The 7,740-nt window shown below is 50.8% G+C and overlaps 1 pseudogene; it reads right to left on the bottom strand.

Annotated features, from left to right (window-relative positions):
- LOC108298716 overlaps nt 1-7,740 on the bottom strand; it is a 34,330-nt pseudogene that overhangs the window by 14,799 nt on the left and 11,791 nt on the right.

The following is a 7,740-nucleotide window of genomic DNA, read 5'->3' as shown; positions in this document are numbered from 1 at the left end:
AGTTGGTGTTCCAGTCGCCTGTTCAAGAGGCGCCGGGGTCTGTTTGTTTTCCCCTGCGGCCACTCACTGCACTGGCTTAAACAGCGGCACTGAGGTTTGTGGCGCTTTTTTTTCTTTTTTTTGCCCTGGAATCTACTGTCCTGGTTCTCTGCTCAGTCCCCTTTTTGAACCGGCGTATGGGCGACTTCCCGTGGCTCCAATCACCAGCCAAAAGGGTCCCCAGACTGGTGTATTTTGTACGGAGAACCGCGGCTCCGGGGCGCTGACAAAGCTGCCGCGCGGGGCAAAGCAGCGGTGCCAGCCGGCACAGCCGCACTGGCCGAAATAGCCGCACTGGCGACCGTGGAGCTCCTCTGCCCGGGAATTTCCTGGTCTGTGGGCAATAAAAACGCGGTGTCCACTCACCCTCTGCGCTTTCACTGGGAGCTGCAATCCTGAGCTGTTCCTAAACGGCCATCTTGGATCGTCCTCCCAGCCTCAAAATTCTTAATCATGCTCAAATGTTCGACAACTCCACAGAGCAAAGTGACCAAATGGAACGAAATGCAAATTGGTGCTTTTCAGTGGTCATTTGAAGGCTGAGCTTGGTGAATTTACAAACTACAATAGATATTGGCAGGCAGGGGTGGGATCTGTGCCCCAAAACAGAACAAGACAAAGTGGGAAGGTGGGAAAGTGGAAAGATGTGGGTCCATCATTTCACTATGGAGTTGTTCAAAGAGCTTCTGGTAATGAGAATCTTGGGCTCTGGGGAGCCCCAGGTGTTGATTCCAGAGTGAGCTCAGTGGCTGTCAATGTGGACATCAGGTTCAGTTTAGAGCTGTTCAGGGCAGGCACCAGGAGAGAAGCCCTCCAGGGCAGCCACCACACCCCAGGCCTGGCCTTGGTGCTGCCTGGGAGGCTGGTGAACTTGGAAAGCTTCCTGGGAAGAGAAGCTTGGAGCCATCCTGGGAGATACATGGGGCGAGAGCTCTGAGCAGGACCCAGACACACGGGGAGGCTTGGCCAAGAGCTCACCCAGGAAGTGGTTGATGCAGAGCATGTGCAGTGCCTTGGGCATGTTGCAGATGGTGAAGCAGATGCGGCCCATGGATAGAGGCTGCTTGGCTGGAGCCAGTCAGCTCATTCTCGTACTTCACACCATTGAGCAGAATGTTGGCAACCTGGGAAGAGCCCACAAATCCCTCCTCAGAGCATGGCACCCTCATAACACAGCATGGACACTGCTGTGCTCAGGGGGACGCACTCTTGGAAACACTGCACAGAAGCTTCCTGGTCTGTCTTCTTGTTAGACAGCATGAGCCCTACACTGACACCACCCTCAGAGGAACCACCTGAGGGCATTGCTTTTGAGGTCCTGAGCAGCTAATACTAGAATTTCATTTCAGGCATGCCCACAATTTGGCCACAGGATGTAAGATCTGTGTGACAGGGAGTGAGATAAAACTTTGCAAAATGCAAAAAATATTTGAAATTAAAAAAAAAAATAGATCAGGCCGGGTGCAGTGGCTGATGCCTGTAATCCTAGCACTTTGGGAAGCCGAGGTGGGTGGATTACCTGAGGTGAGGAGTTCAGCACCAGCTTGGCCAACATGGTGAAATCCCGTCTCCACTTTAAAATACAAAAATTAGCCAAGCATGGTGACAGGCACCTGTAATCCCAGCTACTCGGGAGGCTGAGATAGGAGAATTGCTTGAACTGAGGAGGTGGAGGTTGTAGTGAGCTGAAATCATGCCACTGCACTCCAGCCTGGGTGGCAAGAGCAAGACTCCAACTCAAAAAAAAAAGGAGTGGGGGTCAGTTCGCATCTAGACACTTAGGAAGTCCTTTATTTTCCATAAGAGAAGGCTGGAAAGACTTATTTCAAGGTGGCCACCAGGAACATGTGTTCAAAATTCTCTCTGGACAGACGACCCCTCAGCCACCCCCAACACACACAGAAGACAGGGTAGCTCTCTCCTCACGAGTGTCTCAGCCCTCGACAGGGGCTCACAGAGCACACTATGCATCTCATGATCAACAGGATGGAAACTGGAGCCAGGGGGCTTAGAGTGACGGGGCTTAGAGCGAGGGAGCTTAGATGGCTTTCTGGGGCTCAAGAGCAACATTCCATGGATATCTGCACTGGGTTTGCAAACTCCTCCTGGAAGGAGAAGGTTTGATTCCAAGTAGCCCTGGTTGGGTTTGGGGTACAGACTCCAGTCAGGGGACAGAAGAGCTTGCCATTTTTGTCTTTTTTTTTTCTTTCTTTTAGAGACAGAGTCTCACTCTGTTGCCAGGCTAGAATGCAATGGCACCATCTCTGCTCACTGCCATCTCTACCTCCCGGGTTAAAGAGATTCTCCTGACTCAGCCTCCTGAGTAGCTGGGACTACAGGTGCGCACCATCACACCCAGCTAATTTTTTTATTTTTAGTAGAGACAGGGTTTCACCATGTTGGCCAGGATGGTCTTGATCTCTTGACCTTGTGATCTGCCTGCCTCAGCCTCCCAAAGTGCTGGGATTACAGGCATGAGCCACCACACCTAGCCTTTTGTCATTTTTTTAGAGACAGAGTCTTGCTCTGTCACCAGGCTGGAGTGCAGTGCTGTGGTCATGGTTTACTGCAGCCTCAAGCTCCTGGGCTCAAGTGATCCTCCCACCTCAGCCTTCCGAGTAGCTGGGACTACGGACATGCACCACCATGCCTAGCTAAGTTTTTAAAAATGTTTATAGATATGAGGTCTCGCTATGTTGCCCAGGCTGGTTTCAAATTCCTGACCTGAAGTGATCCTCCCATCTTGGGAAACTAATAGTTTTTGAATTTAGATGTTGGAGAGCAAAGCGGCACTGGCTCCACTGGGGAGTCTGTGGATACTTCCACTGGGAAGGGAAGCTGAGAGGATGCTGTGCTGGCTCCCAGGACACCCACCTCAGCACCTGCTGGAGGAACCACATAGCAGCTACACCTCTCTCTCCACTGAGCCCATATGTGTTTATATTTAGCTCATGATTTTTACTTTCCTCAAAGAACTGAAAAGTAAATTACACTCTCTGGAGGAAGGAAACAGAAAAGGAGGAGGAAGGCAAGATTTTCAACCACACCTAAAGAACTGAATCTAAAGCCAGTTTGAACTTTTTGAAACTATCTGGAATGATCCAGTGTTGACAAAGACCAGGTCAATTACCCCGACATCATCCATAGTGAGGGTGACAGTGCCCTCAGCCCAAGCAATTAGAACATCTCTTTCCTTGATGATGACGGGCTTTCCTGTCTCTCCAGTGATTCTCAGTGACTCAAGCCCTTTCCAAACAGGAGCTTGCTGTCCTTGATGCCACCAGGAGCCTCAACAGATGTCTCCGTGTGGCCTGCACACACCTGGGCAGCACCTTTCCTCACACTGAGATGGCATGCAGTCATGAAGACACCCCGGCCACACACACCAGAGAAAAGCAAATGGAAAGCACCATCCTGCTCACTCCAAGGAGAAAACGGGCTGGGCATGGTGACTCATGCCTGGAATCCTGGCACGTTGAGAGGCTGAGGTGGAAGGACTGCTTGAGCCCAGGAGATCAAGACCAGCTTGGGCCACCTAGTGAGACCTCATTTCTACAAAAAATAACAATTAGCTGGGTGTGGTTGTGCACACTTGTAATGCCAGCTACTCAGGAAGCTGAGATGGGAGGATCAGTTGGGCCTGGAAAATTGAGGCTGGAGTGAGCTGTGATTTCGCCACCATACTCCAGTCTGGGCGACAGAGTGAGACCTGTCTCAAAACAAAACCAAACAAGGCTGGGCACAATAGCTAAAATCTGTAATTCCAGCACTTTGGGAGGCCATGGCAGGTGAATTGCTTGAGCCTAGAAACTCAAGATCAGCTTGGACAACTTGGTAAGAGCCCATATCTATATTTTTTTAAAAAGTAAAAAACAAAACAAGACAAAATAATTAAAAAAGAAAAGAATAAACAAAACAGCTGGGCATGGTGGCTCACACCTGTAATGCCAGCACTTTGGGAGGCCAAGACAGGAGGATCACCTGAGGTCAGGAGTTCAAAACCACCCTGGCCAACATGGTGAAACACCATGTTGTGTTTAATAAAAACACAAAATTAGCTGGGCATGGTGGCAGTCACCTGTAGTTCCAGCTACTCGGGAGGCTGAGGCAGGAGAATCGTTTGAACCTGGGATCTGGAGGTTGTAGTGAGCCAAGATGGTGCTACTGCACTCTAGCCTGGGTGACAGAGCAAGACTGTCTTAAAAAAAAAAAGTTCATGGATTCTAAAATCTCGTGAAACCCCACAGATCAGTTGGTGGCCTTGCAGCACATCTGACGTATAGGAAATACAACTTAAACAGTTTACAGCTTTCTGGAAGTTTCTTGGCCTTTGGAGAAGATGGCACTGCCCTGGAAATTCCTGTTTTTACAGCCTCTGGGAGTTAACTGATGCCAGGCACCAAGAGGGATGATCCAAAGAGCATCTGCATGTTTCACGTCTTGTTTCCACCATCAACGAAGACTTGGATTTATAGAGGATTCCCACGGCCAAAATGAGCCAGAGCCTGGACATCTACGGAAAAATACTCAAAACAAGTGGGGTACATGCAATGCCTGTAAGAAAGTCACTAGTGGGACAGGCTCAGCCTGAATTACCTTTAGGCAAACATAAGTGTTTAAAAGAATGATAAGCCTGGGCGCAGTGGCTCATGCCTGTAATCCCAGCATTTTGGGAGACTGAGGCAGGTGGATCACCTCAGGTGGGTAGTTTGTGACAAGCCTGATCAACATGGAGAAACCTCATCTCTACTAAAATGCAAAATTAGCTCGCACAGTGTCACACGCCTGTAATCTCAGCTACTCAGGAGGCTGAGGCAGGAGAATTGCTTGAACCTGGGAGGTGGAGATTGTGGTGAGCCAAGTTCATGCCATTGCACTCCAGCACTCCAACCAGGGCAACAAGAGCAAAACTCCATTTCCAAAAAAAAAAAAAAAAGAATTGTCACTGTCACTTCCAGCCAGGGTTTTAAACCACCAGATATCTAACAGATGCCCTGAACTCACTTGCTCATTGGCGGACTCAGGCCCAGAACTTGTTCACCAAGAAGCAAGTGAAGATGTAATGTCTCTGAAGCTTGTCTTTTTTTTTTGGAGACAGGGCTTTGTTCTGTCACCCAGGCTGGACTGCAGTGATACAATCAAGGCTCCCTACAACATCCTGGACTCAAGCCATCCTCCTGCCTCAGCCTCCAGAGTAGTTGGGACCACTAATATGTACCACCACACCCAGCTAATTTTTATATTTTTAGTAGAGACAGGGTTTTGCCATGTTGTCCAGGCTAGTTTCAAACTCCTGAGCCCAAGTGATCCTCCCGCCTCAGCCTCCTAAAGTGCTGGGACTATGGGCATGAGTCACCACACTTGGCCTCTAAGGCTTTGCTCTTTAGGCCAAAGCACTTGACAACACCTCCATGATGGCTGGGAATTTCTTACTGGATGGACTCTCCCTCTTTGTCATTTAACTGACCAGGGGGATCCTTGTATGCTGCCCCCTGATCTTTGCCTCTCCCCTGACATTTGCTGTTACCTACTGACTGAAGGTCATGTTCCTTCTCCTGCTAGTTTCGGGACCACCTTCTCTGGCAGTGTCCAGGATGGCTAAGGTCTGGGGTCTCTTCAGAATTCCTGACAACCTTGACTTGGAGGTGTCCAAGGAGCCCACCTTCAGGATGTCCCAGTCAGAGCCAGAGGTCAGGTCTCTGCCCTCCAGAAGTCCATGGTCCTGGAGGTAGAAGCTGTCAGGGGCTCGGAGGAAGCTGATGTTGATGGGTGGCCTGGGGACACTGCCAGGGATGGCCAAGTAGCTGTTGTGGCCACCCGTGAAGCAATCGAGGAGGATTCTGTCTATGTTGGCCATGCAGAAAGTTGACGTGAACTTGCTGATGCCTGTCAGGGAGCTGTCCCTTCTCATGAAGCTGCTGTTCTTGGTCATGAGGGAGCTTGAGGGGAGATGGAGCTGGAGAAGTTGGTGGCTGTGTGCACTGAGAGGGTGTCGCCAGGGCCTTCCTCTGACAGGACAGGTGGGGACGGGGGCAGCAGGAGGTTAGGGCTCTCATTGGCTGCCTGCTTCTTCTCCAGTGGTCACAGCAGCCTCTCGGAGATGCTGACCCCCTGGGTCAGGATGGTGATTATGTTTGGAGTGACCGCAGTGAAGAGGTAAATGACATGGAGCTGCCCCCACCAGGACCCACCTGAAGCCAGTTTTATCCCAGTGGATTCCACCAACCACATAGCAGAATGTCCCTCGAGACCTGGGATTGGGGGAGAGACAGGGTGTGAGTTCCCATCTGTGAGAAGAGAAGCACCAAGCGTGGTGGCCCCATTTCTTAGAAGGACACAAACATAGCCAAGACCATTCCAGGGACTGGGACAGTATCTGTTCACCTAAACCCCAACAAGACGGGATAGGATTCCCAGGGTGGGCCCCTTGGGGGTGTCCCAGTCCTGTCCTGCACTGCACAGCCACCTGAAGGGCCCTTCCTGGCACCACCCCTGGCAGCAGCACAGTGACAACCTACCTGCCCACAGTCCCTTCCACTTCCTACCTGTTACACTCCCTGTAACCTTTCAGGCCCCTGGAGCAAATGCTGTACATCGTCCCTCCAAGGCCCCCTCTAGCTCAGGGCCAACCCCATTGCTCACACACAGACAACCACACAAATGCCTGTGGCTGTTTGTCCTGTACCCAGGACACGATGAGGAGAGTCACCCCTTGTGGGGATCAGATGGGTCCTGTTTCTCCCTAGTCTGGTGGGCAGCTCTCCAACCCCTGAGCCATTGGCTGACAGCAGAAAAGCAGGGACTGGATCACTGCTGTTCCTGCTCTGTTCTCGCTCCACATCTCAGGGTGCTGGCCAGCCAGGCCCTGGCCACAAAGCATGGCAGGAAACTGTGAGTGATGCCATGGGGGCCTAGCCAACAGCAGTGGGCAGATTTACCTCCAAACAGTGTGGCTTCCTCTAGCCTGGCTCTATGCTTCGATGGCAAGAGCCAGGGAAGCCTCAGGGGTGCTAGCCCAGCTGCACATCAATGACATCCCCCCTCCGTCAGGGATCCACTGCTTTATTTTGTGTTATTGTGACTTCAGCTACATTTGGAGTCAGTCCAGTATTGAGAGAAGAGGAGGGGTCTTTCAGTTTATGGATGCTGCTGAGGAGGAACCTGCCTGTTACCAGCATGGGATTTTTGGTTTGGGGAAGACTTGGCCACATTAGGAGTTTACCTTTCAAATAAGAACTTCTATGGACAGGTCTGGGCTTCAGACATACCCAGCTCAGCCTTCCAGGCATACCTAAGGATGGCATGACCCCAGATCTAATTACTTCATGGTTTCACTGTACAACTTCCTTCATTTGTCCCAGATGGGTCTTTTCATTTCACGTGCATGCCCATTTAAAAGCCCCAGTCCTAGGCTGGGTGCGGTGGCTTGCACCTGAAATTCCAGCACTTTGGGAGGACAAGGGGGTGTGGATCACCTGAGGTCAGGAGCTCAATACCAGCCTGGCCAACATGGTGAAACCCCATCTGTACTAAAATTACAAAAAAATTAGTCAGGCATGGTGTTGCATGCTTGTAATCTCAGCTACTTGGGAGGCTGAGGCAAGAGAATCACTTGAACCCGGGAGGCAGAGGTTGCAGTGAACTGAGATTGCACCATTGTACTCTAGCCTGGGTGACAAGAGCAAAACTCTGTCTCAAAAA

Source organism: Cebus imitator, unplaced genomic scaffold (genome assembly GCF_001604975.1).
Source record: "Cebus imitator isolate Cc_AM_T3 unplaced genomic scaffold, Cebus_imitator-1.0 Scaffold1054, whole genome shotgun sequence".
Taxonomy (NCBI): domain Eukaryota; kingdom Metazoa; phylum Chordata; class Mammalia; order Primates; family Cebidae; genus Cebus; species Cebus imitator.
Note: the sequence above shows the minus strand (reverse complement) of the source record. Positions and strands in the feature narration are given on the sequence as shown.